Source organism: Lithobates pipiens, unplaced genomic scaffold, assembly GCF_037356315.1.
Source record: "Lithobates pipiens isolate NorthernLeopardFrog02 unplaced genomic scaffold, aLitPip1_a1.2 Scaffold_22, whole genome shotgun sequence".
Taxonomy (NCBI): Eukaryota; Metazoa; Chordata; class Amphibia; order Anura; family Ranidae; genus Lithobates; species Lithobates pipiens.
Window position 1 is genome coordinate 299,567,224 of NW_027507784.1, and position 23,164 is coordinate 299,590,387.

The 23,164-nt window shown below is 43.2% G+C and overlaps 1 protein-coding gene across 1 annotated transcript in view; it reads right to left on the bottom strand.

Moving 5' to 3' along the window:
- LOC143924770 (ankyrin repeat and fibronectin type-III domain-containing protein 1-like) overlaps positions 1-23,164 on the bottom strand; it is a 552,097-nt gene that overhangs the window by 394,584 nt on the left and 134,349 nt on the right. The window lies entirely within an intron of this gene.

The window sequence follows — 23,164 nt, forward strand, 5'->3', positions numbered from 1 at the left end:
TAGAAGAAAATCTGCTACAGTCTACAAAGACTTGAGACCGGGGCGGAGGTTCACCTTCTAGCAGGACAATGACCCTAAACATACAGCCAGAGCTACAATGGAATGGTTTAAATCAAAGCATATTCATGTGTTAGAATGGCCCAGTCAAAGTCCAGACCTAAATCCAATTGAGAATCTGGGGCAAGACTTCAAAATTGCTGTTCACAGACACGCTCCGTCTAATCTGACAGATATTGAGCTATTTTGCAAAGAACAATGGATAAAAATGTCACTCTAGATGTACAAAGCTGGTAGAGACATCCCCAAAAAGACTTGCAGCTGTAATTGCAGTGATAGGTGGTTCTACAAAGTATTGAGGGGCTGAATACAAATGCACCTCACACTTTTCACATATTTATTTTTACATGGTTTGGAAAACCATTTATTATTTTTCTTTCACTTCACAATTATGTGCCACTTTATATTGGTCTATCACATAAAATCCTAATATAATACATATATGTTTTTAGTTTTAACATGACAAAATGTGGAAAATTTCAAGGGGTATGAATACTTTTTTTTCCGCATGGATGGGGGAATAGACAGTTTTTTCTTGTTCAGGCCACGAGGCTGAATGAAAGAAATCTAAGCATGTATGGTTAGCCATAAACAATGCTTCCAGGTGTCAAGGAAATGTAACCCCAACCCCCCCCCCACCACCACCATCGCATACACTCCTCACACAATGTCTGGTCACATTCATGACTGAACTGACTGCTGGGTTATTACCTCTGTGGGTCTTCATATGCACCCCCAGCTGACTGTTTTTAAGCTGGATACACACTATTCAATTTTCTTTAGATTTTTTTCCTTAAAGCCTCGTACACATGATCGGATTTTCTGCCAACAAAACCGTCCAAAGGGCGTTGGCCGAAACTTGTCTTGCATAAACACGGTCACACAATTGTTGGCCAACAATCACGAACGTAGTGACATATTACGTGGTTTTTCATCTCTTTAGTGCCACCCTTTGGGCTCCTTCTGCTCGTGTTAGTAGAAGTTTGGTGAGTGTTGATTCAGGCTTTTCTTTTCGCGTTTTTCATTTCGTGCTTTTCAGTTAGTTTCTTAATGGCTGTTTGTCAACCAGACATGTTGCAGAATTGGAGGAGATAACATGTTATTTATTATTGGCCTTGGAGTTATTGCTTTGAAATTATTTTTTTAGTTGAATAATGATTTGATTTGGTATATTTTCTATATTTTTGGATGTATAGAATGCACTTTTTGGTTAAGATCTATTGGCAGATAGTATGTCTAATTTTATTTGTTTTCTTTTTTTAATGCACAATAAAAGAATTGTGTAGAATAATACTTGGCTATGTGTTTTACTTCAAATGACAGTTTGGGAGTAGGCAGTTACATTTTAAAAAATACAATGTAAAATTAATAAGGGACATCAACATAGTTTTATCTTTGATCTTAAAAACTATGTGATAATGGTGTTGTGGTAACTTGCCCAAATAAATAAAAAAGCATAATAATATTATTCTTGATATCACTAGAAAAAACAAGCCTTTCAAATTATTATTTTTTTTTGCAATAACTCCATCGGTATCACCAGCAAAGCAGCTTCATTATTATCCCATTAAAGAAGAAGAGAATTGTGCGCTGCATTTGGAGATTTCATAATTTGCCACATCACAAATGTTAATTCTCCATTATGAACGCTGGTCTACAAGACCGACCGCTTCTGGCTCTTCCTTGCTTCCGAGCATGCGTGTTTGTACTTTGGACTTTTGTCCGACGGACTTGTGTACACACGCTCGAAAAATCCGACAACAGACATTTGTCCGTGGAAAATTTTAAAATCTGATATCCAACATTTGTCCATGGAAAACCCGACAACAATTGTCCGATGGAGCGTGCACATGGTCGGATTTTCCACCAATAGCCTGTCATCCCACATTTCCCGTCGGAAAATCTGCTCGTGTGTACGAGGCTTTAGATTTACCAAAACCATATAATAGAAGGTCAGACCTAAACACTTTCAATTTGTATGCAATCAGGCAGGCCCTTGCACTACACAGTTGAAGGTAAATCTAAGGCCCCTCTCACACTGGGGCAGTTTGCAGGCGCTACATCGCTAAAAATAGCGCCTGCAAAGCGCCCTGAAACAGCCGCTGCTGTGTCTCCAGTGCCTCACACTGGAGCGGTGCGCTTGCAGGACATTAAAAAAACTGCAAGCAGCATCTTTGGAGCGGTGAAGAAGTGGTGGGGGGGGGGCAAAGGGGCAGCACGGCTATACCCCTGCTGTAGCAGCACTTTGCAGGCGCGTTTAACCCTTTTTCGGCCGCTAGCGGGGTTAAAAGCGCTCCGCTAGCATGCAGAAAAAAGCCATTTTGCCGCTGACGCCGCTCCCGCCCCGGTGTGAAAGGGGCCTTAAGGATATCGAACAACAAAAGTTGTATAGTGTGTATCCAGCTTTAGGTAAACAGTCCAGCTAGTTTAGACATTTTTAATCACCACTTTAATATTATCTAGAATTGGGACCAGCCATTGACCAAAGTGGGCATTGTGTCTTTTATGATTGGGCACCCTTACAATTGAATTAGTAATAGGAAATACTATATGATTGACGTGTAGGGGTACACAAATCATCTTGGGTAGAAAGTGCTTCCTAAAGCACCACTGTGACACATTTTCTGTTTTCGTTGACCCCCACGTTGGGCCAGCGAATGGTAAACTCCCCCATTATATAATTATATACAAAAGGCTACAAACAGTATGCATGTTTTTTTGTTACAGTCGTTAATATAACTGCTTGGCAGCTGCACCATACCCTCACTTCTACCCACCATGAAGTGCCCAACGCCAACAATTGTTTCCCAAACAGTTCCTTTTTTTCTGCTACTTTATCTGTTTATGAATTATAACATCCTTTCTTATCTGCCATGAAGCATTTCATTAGATCGTTGTGCGCCCGGCGCCTCATTCACCGGGAGATCCACTTCAAGCACCAGTCATTAACATATCTTCTATGGTGAAAAGGCTGAGGGTTGCAATCGGAAATGGACAGCCAGTACACTGGTATTCACAGTGAGGGCGAAAAGCCTGCGCTGGCCAGAGAAGGGATGATGTCATCCCTGCGGCTATCTGATCCATGTGGCCAATGGATTTGTGCAAGAGCCTCTTACAAGGGGGGCCCAGAAAGCTGTGCTGGCTCCCACCCCATGAGCTCACACAACTCTATTTCTGGATGCTTTGTTGACTCTGATTCTTAGCACGTGTGAAACATCTGTTGCCCGGGAATGGGTGAAACGATGCCTCTGGAATGCCCTGTTGTGACGAGGAAACTATGGGATATCGTCATGGTGATTATACCTACCCTTCCCCCTAGCCTGGGAAATCAGAATGACATCATCTGCTGCCCAATGCTAATCACACCTCCCTATTATCCCAAGCCGTTGCTGTAGACACATCCTGACCAGCAACCTCTCTGCCTGAGATCAGTATCCTGGTCGGATTATCATTAGGGTGGACCCAACAATTGTTACTCTATGGCTTGCAAATCTCATATTTTATTATAACGCCACTGGCAAATACTTTGAGCACTTTCTAAAGCCTTTGCACTCATGTCGATGAAAGTAAACAGCAGTGAACACGAATGCCCTGTACACACAATAGGATTTTCCGACAACAAATATCGGATGTGAGCTTGTTGTTGGAAAGTCCGATCGTGTGTATGCTCCCTAGAAAACCTTTGTTGTCGGAACTTCCACCGACAAACGTTTGCTAGCAGGTCCTCAAATTTTCCAACAACAAAACTTGTTGTCGGAAATTCCGAGCGTGTGTACACAAGTCTGACGCACAAAACTCCACGCATGCATGAATCAAGCAGAAGAGCCGCCCTGGCTATTGAACTTCATTTTTCTTCGGTCGTCGTACGTGTTGTACACTACTGCATTCTTGACGTTCGGAATTTCCGACAACATTTGTGTGACCGCGTGTGTGCAAGACAAGTTTGAGCCAACATCCTTCGGAAAAAAAATCCACGGTTTTGTTGTCAGAAAATCCTATTGTGTGTACAGGGCATAATATATGTAATGTGTAAATGCATGACACATTGGAGGAGATTTACTAAAACTGGAGCGTGCAATAGCTGGTGCCGCTCTGCAAACGAACCAATCAGCTTCTAGGTTTTATTGCCAAAGCTTTATTGAACAAGCGGAAGTTTGAAGCTGATTGGCTACCAGGCATAGCTGCACCAGATTCTGAGTGCTCCAGTTTTAGTAAAGTCAACCCTATTTAGTTTGCTTAACCACTTCAATACTGGGCATTTTCACCCTCTTCCTGCCCAGGCCAATTTTCAGTGCTGTTGCACTTTGAATGACAATTGCGCGGTCATGCAAATATGGAACCCAAATGAATTTTTATAATTATTTGTTTCCCCACAAATGGTGGTATTTGATCACCTCTGCGTTTATTTATTTTTTATTTATTTATTATTTATAAACAAAAGAAAAGTGACAAGTTTGAAAAAAAAAAAAAATTTTTTTCACTTTTTGCTATAATAAATATCCCAATTAAAAAAAAAAAATCCTTAGATTGGGCTGATATGTATATGTATTATTCTACATAATTTTGGTAAAAAAAAAAATCACAATAAGCGTATATTGATTGGTTTGTGCAAAAGTTATAGAGTCTACAAAATAGGGGATAGATTTAAGGCCTTTTTATTATTCTTTTTTTTTTTTTTACTAGTAATGGCAGCGATCTGCGATTTTTATGATGACTGCGACATTGCTGCGGACATATCGGACACTTTTTTGGGACCATTCACATTTATACAGCGATCAGTGCTATAAAAATGCACTGATTACTGTATACATGTCACTGGTAGGGAAGGGGTTAACACTAGGGGCGATCAAAGGGTTAACTGTGTTACCTAGGGAGTGATTCTAACTGTAGGGGGAGGGGACTCACAACGGGAAGACACCGATCAGTGTTCCTCGGTGCTATTAGATAATACAGCTTGCTGCAAACCAGTCCCTGAAGAAAGAATTTAATAATTCAAACATATTCCGAAACATGTTGGGATTTCTGAATTAATGCGCATTGATTGGCCTCCAACTGTGAGACCCACGTCACGATTCAGTACTTAACTGTAGTTTGTTGTAGCGTAACCGTCGGCTTTTGAGTTTAATATTTCAAATATGTAATTGTATGTTTGTAAACGAGTACATTTTATAATACTTTTTTACATATGTTTCCTACTCCTTTATTTGGACTTATCCCTTGCCCATAAAATCCCTGGGGCATTCTCTTTGTTTTTTTCTCTCTCTCTCTGATAGCTAATGTAGGGGGAAGGGTGGTTGCTCAATACCCGAACAGTGACTGCATTGGATAGGACGCAGTTTTCATCAACAAAATTCAATTAAAAATTCAACTTTTTTTCAAGCCTCGTGGTGCCCACAGGACCACCAACAGCTTGAATTTGCCGAATTAGCCCAAATTCAGGCAGTGTACGGCCATCTTTAGACAGTACACATCTGTATATGTACAGATACAGAATGTATATTCCCAACTGTGTCTTCCTAGTTTTAGGGTCACTTTGACCCAAGAACAACTATACAGTAGGGATGAGCCGAACACCCCCTGGTTCGGTTCGCACCAGAACCTTCGAACGGACCAAAAATTCGTACGAACTTTAGAACCATATTAAAGTCTATAAGACTCGAACGTTCAAAATCAAAAGTGCTAATTTTAAAGGCTAATATGCAAGATATGCAACAGACAACACCAGCAATAAGGGGTATCTTCAGGTGTATACTGTGCTGGAGGCTCACAACACCCACTTTAACTCCTGCATATGGGTGTATTAGAGAATACCAGCAAAAAAGGGTAGATACAGGTGTATACTGTGCTGGAGGCACACAACACCCACTAACTCCTGCAGATGCCTGTATTAGAGAACATCAGCACTAAAGGGTAGATACAGGTGTATACTGTGCTGGAGGCACACAGCACCCACTTTAACGCCTGCAGATGCCTGAGAAAAGAACACACTGTCCCTGCCTATCTTGCTCTTTCCCTGCACGCCGGAACACACTACACAAGGCCACTGTGCTGGCGGCCTTATATAGTGTGGAGCGTGTACTAAACCCCCTGAGCTATAATTGGCCGCAGGCATCCTGCCTGTGGCCAATTATGTCTCTCCTCGCTGCCGGCGCTGTGATTGGCCAAGCATGCGGGGTCACAGTGCATTCTTGGCCAATCATGAGCCAGCAATGCACTGCGATGGCGTAGTGCATTGTGGGCCGTTTGTGCCACACGAATTTGGTGCGAACGGTCCACAAAGTTCTGAATTCGCCGAACAGACAAACGGCCGATGTTCGAGTCGAACGTGCGTTTGAGTCGAACTCCGAGGTCATCCCTACTATGCAGCAATAGAAATAAGAACACCTGAACTCTAAATGTTGGGCCTCAAACCAAAAAAGAACAGAAGCCTGAGGATAAGCAAGAAAACCAACTAAGCCATTCAACAGATGAGGTCAGCAATGGTCAGTTATATATTTATCTGAGCAGATGATCCCATTAAATCATATGTATGAAATGTTAAAATGTTATGCCCTGTACACACGGTCAGAATTCCCGATGGAAAATGTCTGATAGGATCTTGTTGTCGGAAAATCTGATCGTATGTGTGCTCCAGCGGACTTTTTCTGTCGGAATTTCCAAAACACAGAGTTTGAGAGCAGGATCTTAAATTTTCAGACAACAAAATCCGATCGTTTAAATTCCGAACGTGTGTTGACAATTTCGACGGACAAAGTGCCACACATGCTCAGAATGAATTAAGAGACCACAGCTATTGGCTACTTGCCTGTTTATAGTCCCATCGTATGTGTTGTACGTCACCTCGATAGGAACGATCGGATTTTCCGACAACTTTGTCCGACCGTGTGTATGCAAGACAAGTTTGGCACAAAATCCGTCTGTAAAAATCCGATGGATTTTGTTGTCCGAATGTCCTACCGTGTGTACGGGGCATAAGCATTGAAAAATCAGCCCCCCCCAGAAAAAATAAACTGCAGATATGTATCATGGATGCCCGGGAGACTTGTATTCGGATCATATACTCTGGCCGAAGAAAGAAAAAATGCAAGTAGAGGCATGACAGGCTCGAGCGTTACGGCAAGACGTGGGTGGTATTAAATATAAGGGACATGGATTAAATTGATAAGCAGAGGAGCCCATTCATAATAACAGAACAGAAAATTGAGTTTGTTCCTTGTGAGTGGTTCTTAATAATTACATTTTAACCTAAGGCTGCATTGTCTAAAAGAGTTTTGTAACTACCTGCTGTTATTACAGTCTGAATTATCCGGTAATTCATCACTGACACAGATACGGTCAGTCATCTAATACGCAAGTAGGCCAGAGACGCAGGCAAGCCATCGTTTTCCACCAGCTCAATTGGAAATAGACTTACTGCCCCCTTGTGTATTCCAGGTAGAATTACAGCATTAATAAATGGGCATTTTGTGAGTTATGACCCTTATTGATTTTAGATTAACGGCATCATACATGACCGTCATGCATGCCTGTGAATCCTGACCCCTCCAGGTGAGTCATATACGGACCCTCAAAGAGGGACACAGGTACCCCCCCGGTACAGTGGGACTTTAAAAGAAAAAACGTATTTAATAAAATATCATTTATTTGAAAAACATTTTTTTTTTTCAAATAAATGATATTTTATTAAATAAAATAAGTTTTTTCTATTAAATGCGTTTTTCATGTTCGTCTTTAAAGTCCCACTGTACCGGGAGGTACTTGTGTCCCTCTTTGAGGGTCCTTATATAATCAATTTTGGGATGTTGGCAACATTCTTGGAGAATTTTATATTTCTCTGTGTGGTTCCTTACCTGTGTACTCCAGGTGAGTCAGAATGTACTTATTTTCTTTTAATATTTTGCACTAGGTAGACAGTTCACAAAGCTACCACCAATGTTAATTTGGAGGTCAAATTTTGATTTAGTTTTAATCAAAAACTTTTGACTAAAATGGAATTTTAGTTTTAGTCGTATTTTAGTCATCTGAATTGTTTTATGCCCCGTACACACGGTCAGAAATTCCAGGGGGAAAAGGTCAGATCAGATTATATTATCGGAAAATCCGATCGTGTGTGGGCTCTATTGGAATTTTTCCGTCTGAGATTCCAACGGAAAAAATTTGGGAGCAGGATCTCAAATTTTCCAACAAAAAAATCTGATCGGACTGTCAAAACGTTTGTAGAGAATTCCGATCAGACAAAGTGCCATACATGCTCAAATGAAATTACGAGACCAAAGCTATTGGCTAGCAGCCTCAATGTAGTCCCGTCGTAACGAACGAACGTCATCACGTTCCGAACAATTGGATTTTCCGACAACTTTGTCCGACTGTGTGTATGCAACACCAGTTTTGGACAAAATACGTCTGATTTTTTCCGGCGGATTTTGTGGTCGGAATGTCCGATCGTGTGTACGGGGGCTTAGTTGTATTTTAATCTAATAAAATCTCCAGTACATTTTAGTTGACTAAAATCTAATGGGTTAAGTTAAATTGTAATCTAATATTTAACCACTTTAATACTGGGTATTTTCACCCCCTTCCTGCCCAAGCCAATTTTCAGTTTTCAGCGCTGTCGCAATTTGAATGACAATTGTGTGGTCGTACAACACTGTACCCAAATGACATTTTTATCATTTTTTCCCCACAAATAGAGCTTTCTTTTGGTGGTGCCCGTGCATACACATTACAGCCCCTTAGGCCCCATGCACACTGGGTGCATAAGGCTCCAGCAATTTAGTGTGAGCGGAAGGCACAGATGCACAGTCCAGCTTTGCTACTGACAGCCTTTTAATCTCTTTAACCACTTCGACCCCGGAAGATTTATCTGCTCAATGACTAGGCCCTTTTTTGTGATACGGCACTGCATCACTTTAACTGACAATTACAGGGTCGTGCTGCGCTGTACCCCAACAAAATTGACATCCTTTTTTTCCCATTAATAGAGCTTTCTTTTGGTGGTATTTGATCGCCTCTGAGGTTTTTATTTTTTGCGCTATAAACAAAAGAAGAGCGTCAATTTTGAAAAAAAAAACACAACGAAAGGCAAATTCATTTTGCAAGTGCAAACTACAAGTGCAAGTGCACTTGAAATTGCACTGAAAGTGCACTTGGAAGTAAAGTTGCTGTAGACCCGAGGGGGACATGCAAGGAAAATAAGAAACAGCATTTTAGCTTGCACATTATTGGATGATAAAATCAGCAGAGCTTCCCCTCATTTCAGATCTACCCCTTAGATTTAGAGAGACTGCACTTCCAAGTGAACTTGTAGTGCAAAGTGGACTTTTCGTAAATAACCTTCCATCGGGCGGGTACATATGCATGGCAGGCTTTTCTCTAGGGTTCCCCTTCTATTACTCTTGTGTTATTCCCATATTCTCAAGATTTTCTATAGATTCTCTCCATGGATCAACCATTTAGAATTTGTTCTCATTACATACACCAATCAGCCACCACATTATGACCACAATCACAGACAGGTAAAGTGAATAACACTGATTATTTCATGACAATTGAAGGGCCAAATTGTAGTGGCTAGATGACTGGGTCAGCGCAACTCCAAAACTGCAGCTCTTGTGGGATGATCCCAGTCTGCAGTGGTCAGGACCTACTTAAAGTCTTTCACGGAAGGAAAACCAGCGAACAAGTAACAGGGTCATTGGCAGCCAAGGCTCATTGATGCATGTGGGGAGCGAAGGCTGGCTCGTGTAGTCTAATCCAATAGAAAAGCTAGTGAGGCTCAATTTGCTAAAAAAGGTAACTTTGGCTCTGAATGAAAGGTGTCAGAATGCACAGCGCATCTCAGTTTGTTGCCTATGGGGCTGCATAGCTGCAGACCAGTCAGGGTCAGGGTGCCCATGCTCTTTACAACCAAAAGTGAGCATCAGAAGCAGACCACAGAGCAATGGAAGAAGGTCTGATGAATTCAAGAATATTTTGAGGAACACAACTTGACTTGGCCTCCAAATTCTCCAGATCTCAGTCCAATCAAGCATCTGTGGGATGTGCTGGAAAAATTGGAAAATCCAATCCATGGAGGCCCCACCTAACTTACAGGACTTAAAGGATCTGCTACTGACAACTTGATGGCAGATACCATAGCATACCTTTAAAGATGTAGTGGAGTTCATGCCTGGACAGGTTAAGGTGGGTGGGTGAGCATGGCGTAAGAGCTTCTTATAGGTAAGTTATCACCAAAAGAGGTATGGAGGGGTTAACTTTCACTGCCAAGTCCACCGATGGGGCAGGGGATCAACTTTTACAGCCATGATCACCAACACAGTGGGAGATGGGGGGGTTAGCGTTTACTGCTATGACCACCAATGCAGGAGGGGGGGTTAACTTTCGCTGCCATGACCACAAATGCAGGAAGGAGAGATGGGGGTTAACTTTCTCAGTCATGATTACCAATTCAGTGGGGTAGAGGGGTTAGGAGTACTGATCACCAAAGCAGGGAGGTTGAGGGTAGTGTTAATAGTATTGACACTAGTGCTATGGGTTAATATTAGGTTATTATTTTGGGAGATCATTTTTTATGTCCACTGGCACCAATGCTAGGGGTTATTATTGCATCCAGTGGCACCCATGCTGGGGGTTACTTTTCCTTTGGTATTCATTGCAATATGCTACACAAATTGAAGCAGGGCTGACATTTTTGGGCATTGCTATTGTGTAGCCCTCTGGAAGTGTCAGCAGCCACACTCTGGGCCCTCTCCAAATTTCAAGTTTACCACCGCTTGTCTAAGAGGTGACTTCCCTTTCCACTGGAGAGATTTCCACGCACTTCCTGTTGTGATCCTGAGACCAGAAGGAAATCTCCACAAAAGAACACAGTTTTTGGGGCTCCTAAGGCACTTTGCATGGTGGATAAAATGATGTACACAAAGGCCTCCTTGTAACATCTCCCGGTTGTCTATTGTTTATATAGTGACCACAAGTTTCCCATAAGGATACATAAAATAGCAATGTTTCATTAAAATACCTGTGCGTGTTTATCCTACAGATCTAAAATGTTGTGTCAGGAAAGCAAAGCTTATTAATGATTAAGAAAGAAGTTTGACAACGGGCAGAAAGAGCTATTTAATGCAAATTAAATGTAAAAACATGCATTTGGGGCACAAACATCTGAACAGAAAATGTAAGATTTATGTCACTGTACATGCCACAGTGATGATAACGGGACAAAGATTTAGGTAAAGCTGTTGGATAGGAGCAAAACCAAACAGAATAATATATGTATATAAAGAGGAACTAGCGAAGAATGAAAAAGTGAAAGATTTGTTGCAAAAACGTAATATTTTTTTCCCCCAATATCATGTACTTATCAATCCTCCCCCCACTTAGGCTGGCCAAAGACAGATCGAAATTGAACCGGTTCTGCAGGAACCAACCCAATTTCAATCGATGTATTGGCAGGCTGGGTGCACTGAAGTGTATCCATTGAACGACTTCAGTACAACCAGACTATGTGATCACTGCCGGTGGCTATAGCTCAGGGATATGCAATTGGCGGACCTCCAGCTGGTGCAGAACTACAAGTCCCATAAGGCATAACAAGACTCTGACAGCCACAAGCATGATACCCAGAGGCAGAGGCATGATGGGACTTGTAGTTTTGCAACAGGTGAAGGTCTGCTAATTGCATATCCCTGCTATAGATCATTGTATTCTGGTGGTTGGGAAACATTCCGCTGTCAGAATACAATAGCGCTGCAGGAGGGATTCTCCCATCAACACTCAATGGGGGTTATTTACTAAAGGAAAATCCACTTTGCACTGCAAGTGCACTTGGAAGTAAAGTCACTGTAGATCCGAGGGGGACATGCAGGGAAAAAAAAAACAGCATTTTAGCTTGCACGTGATTGGATGATAAAATCAGCAGAGCTTCCCCTCATTTCAGATAGATTTAGAGTGACTGCACTTCCAAGTGCACTTGCAGTGCAAAGTGGATTTGCCTTTCGTAAATAACCTCCAATGTTTTTATGGGGAAATCAAGCAATTTTTTTTCCTTGAACAGTTGGAGGAAAGAAAATAGTATTTCTTGCTTTTAAGACAAAATAAACTTTATTTCTTTTTTTTATTACCGTATATACTCGAGTATAAGCCGAGATTTTCAGCCTCTTTTTTGAGGCTGAAAGTGCCCCCCTCGGCTTATACTCGAGTCATCGCTGTCTGCCCGCTCGATCAGCGTGTCGAGCAGACAGACAGCGGCCATTCTATTCAAAAGCCGCGCCTCCGGCTCCGCCTTCGCCTGTGATAGGCGGAACACTGAATTTCCCAGCAGCCTGTGTTCCGCCTATCACGGACATCGTATCATCCTCGTACTACGGACGAGGATGATACGACGTCTGTGATAGGCGGAACACAGGCTGCTGGGAAATTCAGTGTTCCGCCTATCACAGGCGAAGGCGGCGGCGCAGCTTTTGAACTTTACAATGGCCGCCGACGAAGAGGGCACGGGACGGCACGGCACGGGACGGGACGGGGGCAAGGCAAGGCAAGGCACGACACGGGACGGATGCAAGGAGGCAAGGCACGGGACGGAGGCAAGGAGGCAAGGCACGGGACGGAGGCTCGGGACAAAGGTAGGCTGGACACACACACACACACACACACACACACACACACACACACACACACACACACACACACACACACATGGATGGAGACACACACAGGGATGGATGGATGGATGGATGGAGACACACACACACAGGGATGGATGGATGGATGGATGGAGACACACACACACAGGGATGGATGGATGGATGGAGACACACACACACAGGGATGGATGGATGGATGGATGGAGACACACACACACAGGGATGGATGGATGGATGGATGGATGGAGACACACACACACAGGGATGGATGGATGGATGGATGGATGGATGGAGACACACACACACAGGGATGGATGGATGGATGGACACACACACACACAGGGATGGATGGACGGACACACAGGGATGGACGGACACACAGGGATGGACGGACACACAGGGATGGACGGACACACAGGGATGGACGGACACACAGGGATGGACGGACACACAGGGATGGACGGACACACACACAGGGATGGACAGGCATGTCTCACCCTCGGCTTATACACGAGTCAATAAGTTTGCCAGTTTTTTTGGGGGTAAATTGGGGGCCTCGGCTTATATTCGGGTCGGCCTATACTCGAGTATATACGGTAATTGCTTCTGGTCCCTGTTTAAAAAATAGTGTAGTACTCACCCTCCTTATGCCCCCATGCTACCCTGTGCATCATCCTCTGCTTCCTTTGCTTTTCATCACCCTCCATTTCTGTATTGAATCATTCCCACTGTCCGACGGATTTGCTCCGTCAGAACTTTGCTGTTGAAAAGTCCGGTCGTGTGTACACGGCATAATAGCATTTTTTTGGATAGAGCAGGGCCGTTTTATTGTACCTGCTATGTGGAATTGCTTTCTCTATTTGTTGTGGTGACCATTTTTGATAGCACAAAAAGTGATGGTAATTTCAAAAATCACCAAAACAGGAGGCAAAAGGAAAATGTTCACATGGGTGCCTATCCTAGTGTTAAGATAGAAATTGGGTTTTAAGCTCCAATGCATGGGGATAGGTGGGAGAGCTTTCAAGAGAGCCTGACGCTACCCTGAATGAGCAAAATGACAGATTGTCTTTATTCTGTCCAGTGGCGGTGCGTCCATTAAGGGCGCAGGAGCGCCGCCCCCTCTCTCCTGTCACCTCTCTCTCTCCATAAATAGATTCATGCTTTGCATGAATCTATCTATGGTCGCCACTTCCAGCCCCTATTCAGGTTTCCGGACCCTTTTCGAGTGCCAGGCACCTGAATTACAGTGGCAGGGTTTTTTTTGTAGAAGCGCCTGATTAGAGCTGTGGGCTCTAATAGGCTTCCAAAATGGTAAACAGCGGGCGCAATGCTGTGCGTTAGCTGTTTACTCAGTGTTGTGATAGGAAAGTGAATAAATCTCTTTTTTAACACTGACCCGCCTCTCAGCCAATCAGGTGCTCGGGTCTGGTTACCTGTCACCTGATTGGCTGAAACAACAGGCCCTGTGATTGGACGCCTGATAGAGAGGACCGGAGACATCGAGGAGCGTGGACATGAAGGATGCCACCACGACCCGCTGCGAGACAGGTAAGTCCCGACTCACAGGTGATGCACACTGGCAGCATTTGATGGGGCACAGTAGTGGCAATTGATGGGAAAACTGGCAGCAATTGATGGGGCACAGTAGCGGCAATTGATGGGGCTTAGTAGAGGCAATTGATGGGGCACAGTAGCGGAAATTGATGGGCACACTGGAAGCAATTGATGGGTACAGTAGCTGCGTTTGATGGCACAGTGGCTGCATTTGATGGGCACAGTGGCTGCACTTGATGGGTACAGTGGCTGTGTCTGATGGGCTCAGTGGCTGCGCTTGATGGGTATAGTGGCTGCGTTTGATGGGCGCAGTGGCTGCGATTGATGGGTACAGTGGCTGTGTTTGATGGGCACAGTGGCTGCGTTTAATGGGCACAGTGGCTGTGTTTGGTGGTCACAGTAGCTGCATTTGATGGGCACAGTGACTGCAATTGATCTTTTGTTATTTTCAGTTTGTTTGCGCCCCCCCCAAAAATTTTGAGCACCAGCCTCCACTGATTCTGTCTGAATAAAGAGGTCAGTATATGACAAAGATATTGGTTACATAACCATCTAAAACAGTACATGCCTGGGGTGAAGTGTACCAATGCATTGTAATAGGCAGAAATCAAGGAATAAAAGGGAATGATTAGAGTAGCAGGCAGACCTATCTTGGAATGAACAGATTTGGGGGTCGAAGGTTTTCAATGATAGCAGTCATTTCCTAGAGCAAGGCATCAAAGAGAACCCACTGAATGAGAAAGACCCAGAATATAAGACTCCCAGCAGCTGCTTCTCATATAAATATATCTCTAAAAGCTGAAGCTTTACAAAGCAGCAGGGAGAATTAGCACATGCAGACAGCCTTGGCAGGAGAAGAGTGGGGGCCTTATGGTCATCCTCCCCCACCAAATTCTCACAGACCTTAAAGTAATACCTTAAAGGAATAATCACAATTTTAATGAGTTCTTTTGTCTATCACTGAGCAATATTTTTCCCATAAATACTGAAAAGTTATTTACGTTCATTTGACCCATTTCTGAAAGACGTTATTCCATTCTGTTCTGGATCTCCAAAATTTCACACACTATAGTACTTGTGCACGTCTGTCCTTACAGACAAAATATGGATTTAGGTGGATTATTATACTTCATAGATAGCATGAATTAATATGATATATGCCATAACTGCATAAAGAAAACTGCACCTAAATCTTCGGCAGTCTAAATCACATGGTCTTTGGTTAGCAAAGAGAACTGTGGATTAGTGACTTCAGAAAGAGTCTCTTTCTCTCGCCCTCTCTCTCCTTCAACTCTTCTGGGAAGGCCGTCCACAGGGTTTAGGAGTGTGTCTATGGGAATGTTTGACCATTCTTCCAGAAGAGCTTTTGTGAGGTCAGGCACTGATGTTGGACGAGGAAGTCTGGCTCGGAGTCTCCACTCTAATTCACCCCAAAGGTGTTCTATCAGGTTGAGGTCAGGACTCTGTGGAGGCCAGTCAAGTTCCTTCACCCCAAACTCGCTCAACCATGTCTTTATGGACCTTGTTTGTGCACTGGTGCGAGGTCACACTGGAACAGGAAGGGGCCATCCTCAAATTGTTCCCACAAAGTTGGGAGCATGAAATTGTCCAAAATGTCTTTGTATGCTGACATGTTAAAGTGGTTGTAAAGCCCTTACAACCACTTTAACCTACAGGTAATCCTAGATTAAGACTTACCTGTAGGTGCAAGAAATATCTCCCAAACTTAAAAGGTTTAGGAGATATTTGCAAGAATAGCGGCACCGATGTCTTCGGCGCATGTGCTGTAGACATCGGGCGCATGCCGTTAGTGGCGGCACCAGCGCGCATGAGTGGGAGTGACGTCATTGCGGCTCCGGCCAGTCTCTCTGGGTATCATGGTGGCGACGGAGGTGGTGACCAAGGACCGCTGCAGGGACTTCAATCTCAGGTAAGTAATTCATAACGAGCTAGTATGCTATGCAAGCTAGCTCATTATGCCTTTGCCTTGCAGGGTGTCTTTTTTTTTTTCTTAAGAGGCTTTAACTTCCTCTTTAAGAGTTCACTTCACTGGAACTAAGGGGCCAAGCCCAACCCCTGAAAAACATCCATGCACCATTATATCCCTTTCTCCAAATGATTTGATTTAATATATATATATATATATATATACATATATACAGTAGCTCACAAAAGTGCGTACACCCCTCACATTTTTGTAAATATTTGATTATCTTTTCATGTGACAACACTGAAGAAATGACACTTTGCCACAATGTAAAGTAGTGAGTGCACAGCTTGTATAACAGCCTAATTTTCTTTCCCCTCAAAATAACGCAACACACAGCCATTAATGTCTAAACCGTTGGCAACAAAAGTGAGTACACCCCTGTGAAAGTGAAAATGTCCAAATTGGGCCCAAAGTGTCAATATTTTGTGTGGCTACCATTATTTTCCAGCACTGACTTAACTCTCTTGGGCATGGAGTTCATCAGAGCTTCACAGGTTGCCAGTGGAGTTCTCTTCCACTCCTCCATGACGACATCATGGAGCTAATGGATGTTAAAGACATTGTGCTCCTCCATCTTCCATTTGAGGATGCCCTACAAATGGCCAATAGGGTTTAGGTCTGGAGACATGCTTGGCCAGTTTATCACCTTTACCCTCAGCTTCTTTAGCAAGGCAGTGGTCGCCTTGGATGTGTATTTGGGGTCGTTATGTTGGAATACTGCCCTGCAGCCCAGTCTTCAAAGGGAGGGGATCCTGCTCTGCTTCAGGAGATCCCAGTACATGTTAGCATTCATGGTTCCCTCAATGAACTGTAGCTCCCCAGTGCAGGCAGCACCCATGCAGCCCCAGACCATGACACTCTCACCACCATGATTTACTGTAGGCAAGACACACTTGACTTTGTACTCCTCACCTGGTTGCCGCCACACATGCTTGACACCATCTGAACCAAGTTAATTTATCTTGGTCTCATCAGACCTGACAAGACATGGTTCCAGTAATCAAGCAGAGTAAGCCCCTGTACACACGGTCAGAGATTTCCACAACCAAATCCGTCGGATTTTGCCCGTCGGATTTTGTCCGTCGGATTTTGTCCGTCGGATCTTGTCCAAAACTGTTGCATACACACGGTCGGACTAAGTTGTCGAATAAATCCGATCTTTCAGAACGTGATGACGTAATTTCGTTACGATGGGACTACATTCAGGCTAGTAGCCAATAGCTTTGATGTAGGAATTTGATCTGAGCATGCGTGGCACTTGGTCCGATCAAAATTCTCTACACATGATCGGAGTATGTCCGATCGAACCAGTTGGTCGGGAAATATTTCCAACATGTTGGAAAATTGGGTCCGACGGATATTCCGACGGAATCAGTCCGATGCATACCACACACAGTCGGATTATCCGACAACACGGTCCGATAGGACACATTCCGACAGATTCTCCGACCGTGTGTACAAGGGCTAAGACTCTGCTTGTCTTCAGCAAACTGTTTGCAGGCTTTTTTGTGCATCATCTTTAGAAGAGGCTTCCTTCTGGGACGACAGCCATGCAGACTAATGTGATGCAGCGTATGGTCTGAGCACTGACAGGCTGCCCCCGCACCCTTTCAGTCTCTGTAGCAATGCTGGCAGCACTCACACATCAATTTCCCAAAGACAACCTCTGGATATGATGCTAAGCACGTGAACTCAACTTCTTTAATCAACCATGATGAGGCCTGTTCTGAGTGGAACCTGTCCTGTTAAACCAATGTATGGTCTTGGCCACCGTGCTGCAGCTCAGTTTCAGGATCTTGGAAATCTTCTTATAGCCTAGGCCATCTTTATGTAGAGCAACAATTATTTTTTTCAGATCCTCAGAGAATTCTTTGCCATGAGGTGCCATGTTGAACTTCTAGTGACCAGTATGAGAGAGTGAGAGTGAAAGAACAATAACACCAAATTTAACACACCAGCTCCCTATTCACACCTGATACCTTGTAACAATAGCGAAAATGGCTAATTGGGCTCGATTTGGACATTTTCACTTAGGGGTGTACTCATATTAGTATCCAGCAGTATAGACATTAATGGCTGCGTGTTGAGTTATTTTGAGGGGACAGCAAATTTACACTGTTATACAAGCTGTACACTCACTACTTTACATTGTAGCAAAGTTTAATTTCTTCAGTGTTGTCACATGAGAAGATATAATATAATATAAATATTTACAAAAATGAAGGGTGTATGTACTCACCTTTGTGAGATACTGTGTTTTATATATATATATATATATATATATATATATATATATATATATATATATATATATATATATATATATATATATATATATATATATAAAATAATCACACAGAATTTGTCTGCTTTAAAAAAAAAAAAAAAAAAAAAGAAAAAACTTGCTTATTAACTGTATGCTTTCACTAACCTGTGCAGCTGCAGGCATTATGGAACAATTTATTCTCAAAATTTACAACAAAAATACATTTCTTTTCTTTTCTCTCAGTAGCTCCCTCTGCTCCCCAGTGAGTCCACAGCCTGCAATCCTTCCAATCTGTAAACACAGTGCATGTGCAAAGGTACGGGGAGGGCGGGGGGAATACTAAGCCCTGATTGAAAAGACTTCATTGCTGCTATTTTGAACTTTAAGTGTGAACTCTGAGTAGTGTCTGCAGCTACAAAGGACAGTGTGAGTTCATTTTAAAGTGGTTGGAAACCGCTGGACATTTTTTTATTTTTGTACCTGTAAGGTAATGTTATAATGTGCTAGTATGCACAGCACATTATGCTCTTCCAGCACCGAGATGACAGCGCTGCAGTCACTTTCATCTTAACCCGCCTTGCTTCCAGTTCGTGGACTCTGGCTCTGTGACTGGCCGGAGCCGCGATGAGGTCTCTCATGCGCAATGTGCACAGGGCTCTGAAGGAATGGTCCAGGTGGCTGTGCCTTCAGAGCGCATGCGCCAGTGATGTCAATGGCTGCATGTACAGTAAGAACCAGGCTTTCTCATCCACATAAGTGCCTGACCTTACAAAAGCTCTTCAGGAAGAATGATCAAACATTCCTATAGACACACTCCTAAACCTTGTGGACAGCCTTCCCAGAAGAGTTGAAGCTGTTATAGATGCAAAGGGGTGGGCCAACTCAATATTGAACCCTACGAAATAAGACTGGGATGCCGTTAAAGTTCATGTGTGTGTAAAGGCAGGCAGGTAATATAGTGTAATTCCCAAATCCATCTCTCCTATACTGTGACTGCAGTTTGCCATGAGCCAGGTATATACTGTATAGACAGAATATCTAGCAAGTTGCTAGAGGTCAAAACTATAAACATGCATTAGCCTATTTTATATTACAAGGCAAATGTATTGGCAAGTTTACATCAGCATACACATAATTCACAATGTATACTTTCCAAACCAGATTTCCCAGTCTCCTATAAGTCTGGTGTCAGCTATTACATGCACTTTGTTTTTTTCCAGTTTTTGGGTAAAGAGTTCCATCTAGTGGTGGACAGAGGAATTAATTTCAAATGAGATTACGGTATGCCACTTACTATTATTGCATTACTGCAATTGCAGCACATAAACACCCAAAACTAAAAAACTAAAAAAAAATAAAAAATAAAAATAAAAACATGATATGTTCATTTTAAATGGATAAAGCGACAGTTTTATTTTATTACAGTGCTGTTTTCCTTATTTTGTTTCCTTTTTCCTGAACACCTCTGTTAAAGTAGAACTATAGGCAAAACTCTTATTTTTTTCACTTTGGATAGAGTAAAGGAGGGTTATAACCCCTGTCAGATTTTTTTTTTCACCAACTGTATCCCATTATGGAGGTTTCCCTTCACCTGCTGTCCCATAGCCAAACAGGACGTGAGAAGAAATTAATGCAAATTAAGGGATTTCCTTGGGGCCCCTTCAAAAGATTTCCCCTCTATTATTTTTCTGGGGACACCACAAAATTTTGGATTTATTTTTTACTTTCACTTTTAATGATAACGTTCAATTTTAAATTCAGCAAAATGACCTAGAGTTTGCCCATGTGCAGGGGATAATGAGAAATATAAAGACCCAGTTCAAGAATCTGTACAGGTAAAATGCAGCCATGAAAATTATTAATTTAATATATACATTGAAAACATTGAACATTGAGCTCTGATTTAAAAAAAATCTATTCAAATATTTATTCTTAATGCGGGAGTCCGACGTTTTTTTTTTTAAAAGCCAGCAGCTACAAATACTGCAGCTGCTGACTTTTAAAATAATGACACTTACCCGCCCAGCGCGCCCGCGATGTCGGCACCCGAAGCCGATTTCTCGATCGTCTCTCGGGTGCTGCCGCCGCCATCTTGGGTATGGGAATCAGGAAGTGGAGCCTTGTGGCTTCATTTCCCGGTTCCCTTCTGCGCATGCGCGAGTCGCGCTGCGCAATAAGGATGGTCCCCTCTGTCTCTGGGATCCGTGTGTTTCCCAGCAGGCAGCGGGGGACCTTCGAAAAGGGGCGTAGATTCTGCGGAAAGGGGCGTAGCTTCTGCAGAAGCTACGCCGGAAGTGGGTGCAGATACCTGTACTGTACAGGTACCTGCACCCCCCTCCCCCCTGAAAGGTGCCAATTGTGGCGCCGGAGGGGGGAGGGTTCCAATGAGCGGAAGCTCCACTTTAGGGTGGACCTCCGCTTTAACTCTGAAAAATGCCTTATATTGTTCCCAGTCTCCTCCAAATTACTTTTTTAGCTGCTCTGATGTGATTTCCTGTTAGAGGGCGGCTACATTCGTTCTTTTGGAAAAAATACACTTTTACAACAGTGAAATTAGCCCAATTTTTTTTATATTGTGAAAGATAATGTTACGCAGAGTAAATTGATACCCAACATGTCACGCTTCAAAATTGTGCCCGCTCGTGGAATGGCAACAAACTTTTACCCTTTAAAAGCTCCATAGGCAACATTTAAAAATTCTACAGGTTGGATGTTTTGAGTTACAGAGGAGGTCTATGACTAGAATTATTGCTCTCGCTCTACCGATCGTGGTGATACCTCACATGTGTGGTTTGAATACCGTTTTCATATGAGGGCGCTACTCACATCTACACGCAAGCTCGTCGAGACAGGGCTTGTTTAAAAAATTAATTTTTTCACATTTATTTTACCTTTTATTTTTTTATTTTTACACCGTTTAAAAAAAATTTTTCACTTTTATTCCTATTACAAGCAATGTAAACATCCCTTGTAATAGAAAAAAGCATGACAGGACCTCTTAAATATGAGATCTGGGGTCAAAAAGACCTTAGATCTCATATTTACACTAAAATGCAATAACAAATAAATAAATTGTCATTTAAAAAAATAATTAAAAAAAAATGGCCCTTTAAGAACTGTGGGCGGAAGTGATATTTTGACATCGCTTCCGCCCAGCAATTGCATGGAGGCGGGTGTGGGGGCCATCTTCCCCTCACTCATTTCCATACCTGACAGGAGACAACACGCGATTGCCTCCGCCGTTGCCGACGGCTCCAGTAAATGGAGGAGGGCACCAGATCGCAGCAGGAGGGGGTGGCCCCTCTCCTTCTGCCGATAAAAGTGATCTCGCGGTGAATCCGCCGCAGAGACCACTTTTATCTTGTAGCAGACTGAACGGTGAAGAAAAGGATACCGGGGTTATGGCAGCTAGCTGCAGCCATAACAATGATATCCTCCATCAAACAGCCTACGTAAAACTGCAGCTGGCTGTCTGTAAGTGGTTAAAGGGATGAGGTGGCAATTTTACTGAGGACATACTATGAATGAATGGGTGTTATGGCCTTGCTGCCTAAAGGGGCATCACCACAATGCACTTAATTCATAGTGCTCGAAAAGACACATACCTCATGTAGCCAAGAGCTGGCTATAGTTGCCTGCAAGTCAGGGACAGTATGCAGTGTTGTCGATGTGGAGCTGTCTCCCTCTAGTGTTGGCTTGGACTCCATGTTTCATTTCCTAAAGACAGAGCAGAGCAAAGCATCGTGGGATGTGTAGTTCCGAATGCCAAGGTTTCAGTTCCAGCAGGACTGGCCTGAACTACAACCACCAGATTGCTGTGAGAGAAGAACAGACTGCTGAGAGGATATAAAGGGGCTGGTCGAGGCCTAATCCGCCCTCTTGGGACCCCGGACTGGATCTGCCAGCAGGAACTCTGTGCCAGTGTGAGCTGCAGCCAAGTTGTGGCCTGCATAGGAGAGAGTTATATAGCAGCATCCAAAGGGACATCTGTGGACAGCATCGCTTCCTATTTACAGCGATCCGGTGGCTGTTCCTGATCCTTCCACTACCTACACTTCAGATCCGGGTGGGCTGTGGCTCGGTGTGATGGAGGTCAGATGCCATTCCCTGGGCATGACCCAGAGGGAGATCCTGAAAGAACCATCATCATCTTCATCATTACCAGCAACTTCTATTACACTGTCTGTAAATGGGCACTTGCCCATTTAATCCTATAGAGACTGCATATAGACATCATTGTCTCTGCCCAAATTTCTGATACTTGTAGTGCTACTGGATGCAAGTTCATTCACTCTCAGACATCTGTGCTTTGCTCACATCCTGTCATCTGTAGTCCTATTGGATACAATACTATTGAAACAACATACAGGCGGTCCCCTAGTTACAAACATCCGACTTACAAATTACTCCTACTTACAAATGGAGGGAGATAACAGGAAATGAGAGGAAATCTACCCCTAGGAAAGGAAATTCACTCCTGTAAGAGTTATCATGGGGAAAAGGAGAAATCTCCACTGAGGCTTTATCACCAATCCTTGTTTCCACAACAACCAAAAATTTTCTAAATCCAATTGTCATTGGAACAGAAAGTGAGGTGAAATCTTCTGAACAGGGGCACAAACAGCAAAACAAATGTCACGGGGGTGTTAACCCTTC